Genomic DNA, 2962 nt, shown 5'->3' on the forward strand with positions numbered 1-2962 from the left:
TTTTCGTTATCTGTGATCCGTGATCTTTAATGTTACTATTGTGATTGTTTTGGTGTGCCACAAACTGTTCATATGAGATGGTTAACTTAATCAATGAATGTTGTGTGTGTTCTGACTGCCCCATCATCCAGCCATTTCCCTGTCTCTCTCCCTTGTCTTGGCCTCTCTATGCCCTGAAACACAAAAATATTAAAATTAGGTCAATAAATAACCCTACAACGGCCTGTAAGTATTCAAGTGAAAGGGAGAGTCACATGTTTCTCACTTATTTTTTTTTTTTAACTTTTAAGTTTGGGGTATATGTGCAGATTTGTTACATAGGCAAACTTGTATCATGGTGACTTTTGTACAGATTTTTTCATCATCCATGTAGTAAGCTGTTTCTCACTTTAAATCAAAAACTAGAAATGATTAAGTTTGGTGAGGAAAGCATGTCAGAAGCTAAGGTAGGCCAAAAGCAAGGGCTCTTCTGGAAAAGATTCAATTGTCCACAATTTTCCTTTGCATTGTGAACTCTCTTTAATTCTATAAAGATTGAGAGAGGTAAGGAAGCTACAGAAGAAATGTGTGAAGCAAGCAGAAGTTTGTTCATGAGGTTTAAGGAAAGAAGTTCTCTCCATAACATAATGGTGGAGGGTGAAGCTTCAAATGCTGATGTAGAAGTGACAGCAAGTTATCCAGAAGATCAAGCTAAAATAATTGATGAAGGTGGCTACACAGAAGAACATATTTTCAATGTAGACAAAATAGTCTTATATTGGAAGAAGATGTCATCTAAGACTTTCATAGATAGACAGAAGTAAGTGCCTGGTTTCAAAGCTTCAAAACATAGGCTGACTCTCTTGTTAGGGGCTAATGCCACTGGTGACTTTAAGTTGAAGTCAATGCTCATTTACCATTTTAAAAATCCTCGGGCTCTTAACAATCATTCCCAATCTATTTTGCTTGTGCACTATAAATGGAACAACCAAGACTGGATGAGAGAGCATGTCTGTTTACTGCATGGTTTATTGAATATTTTAAGACCACTGTTGAGACCTACTGCTCAGAAAGAAAAGATTCCTCTCAAAATATCATTATTCATTGAAAACACACCTGGTCACCCAAGAGCTCTGATGGAGATGCACAGGAGATTAATGTTGTTTTCATGCTTGTTAACACAGCATCCATTCTGCAGTTCATGGATCAAGAAGCAGTTTTGACTTTCAAGTCTTATTATTTAACAAATACATTTCATAAACCTATAGTTTGCATAGATAGTGATTTCTCTGATGCATGTGTGAAAAGTAAATTGAAAACCTTCTGGAAAAGATTTACTGTTCTCAATGCCATTAAGAACATTTATAATTCATGAAAGACGTCAGCATATTAATATAAACAGGAGTTGGGAAGAAATTGATTTCAACAAACATGGATGACTTTGAGAAGTTCAAGACCTCAATGAAGGAAGTAACTGCAGGTGTGGTAGAAATAACAAGAGAACTAGAATTAGGAGTGGAGCCTGGAGACGTGACTGAATTGCTGTAATCTCATGATAAAACTTGAATGGGTGAGAAGTTGCTTTTTATAGATGACAAGGAAAGTGATTTCTTGAGGTGAGATCTATTCCTACTGAGGATTCTTTGAACATTGTTGAAATTACAAGACAGGATTCAGAATATTACATAAACATAATTAATAAAGGAACAGCAAGGTTTGAGAGCATTGATTCCAATTCTTAAGGAAATTCTACTGGGGGTAAAATATCATTAAATAGCATCTCACATTACAGAGAAATCTTTGGTGAGTAAAAGAGTCAATCAAGGCAGCAAACTTCATTGTTGTATCATTTTAAGAAATTGTCATAGCCATCCCAATCTTTTCTAAACATTACTTGGATCAGTCCACAACCATCAACTTCGAGGCAAGATTCTCCAAAAGCAAAAAGATTATAACTTACTGAAGTCTCAGATGACTGTTAGCATTTGGAAGCAACACTGAATTTTTAAATTAAGGGACATATATTGCTTTTTAGACATAATGCTATTGCATACTTAATAGACTACATATAATGTAAACATAACTTTTGTATGCATTGGGAAACTAAAACATTTGTGTGACTTGCTTTATTGCAATATTTGCTTTATTGCAGTGGTCTTTACCTGAACCCTCAATATCAAGATGTTGAGATATTTTATTTTTTAGGGTGCTAATGTAAATGGTATTGTGTTGTTAATTTCAAATTACACTTACTCATTGCTGATGTATAAGAAAGTGATAGACTTCCGTATATCAATCTTGTATCCTGAAACCTTTTAATATTTGCTTATTAGTATCAGGAGGTTTTTTGTTGGCTCTTTCAGGTTTTCTACATAGACAATTATGTCACTTGTGAATAAAGACAGCTTCATTTCTACCTCCCTCTTGGTTTTGAGACCTCTTTCTTTTGGTTTTGTCCTTTTGTCTTCTTGATCTCTTCTCTCAGCAAAATTTATTGTCTAGAACATATGTAATTCATCTACAGTAGTAATGCTCTCTCTACCAAGATTTCTTTCCTATGCACTCAACTTAGTCATGTATTGACTTCCAATTAAAAAAGCCTGAAACCCACACGGGTATTACAAATAATCTTAGATCATTTTATCTTGCTTTCATACATTTAACTTATATACAATATGAAAAAGAATTTATTCAAACCACAGCCAAGAGTGTTTCTGATTAAAAAATAAAATTTTTTAAACTCATTTTCAGATATCCATGGTAATTCAACATATTTTATGGCTCCAAGTAATCAATGAAATAATCTGGATTATAATTACCTGGAATAGGCTAGGCACAGTGGCTCATGCCTGTAATCCTAGTACTTTGGGAGGCTGAGGTGGGTGGATTGCCTGAGCTCAGGAGTTCGAGACCAGCCTGGGCAACACAGTGAAACCCTGTGTCTACTAAAAATACAAACAAAACAAAACAAAGCAAAAAATTA

The sequence above is a fragment of the Mandrillus leucophaeus genome, unplaced genomic scaffold, assembly GCF_000951045.1.
Source record: "Mandrillus leucophaeus isolate KB7577 unplaced genomic scaffold, Mleu.le_1.0 Scaffold452, whole genome shotgun sequence".
NCBI lineage: Eukaryota > Metazoa > Chordata > Mammalia > Primates > Cercopithecidae > Mandrillus > Mandrillus leucophaeus.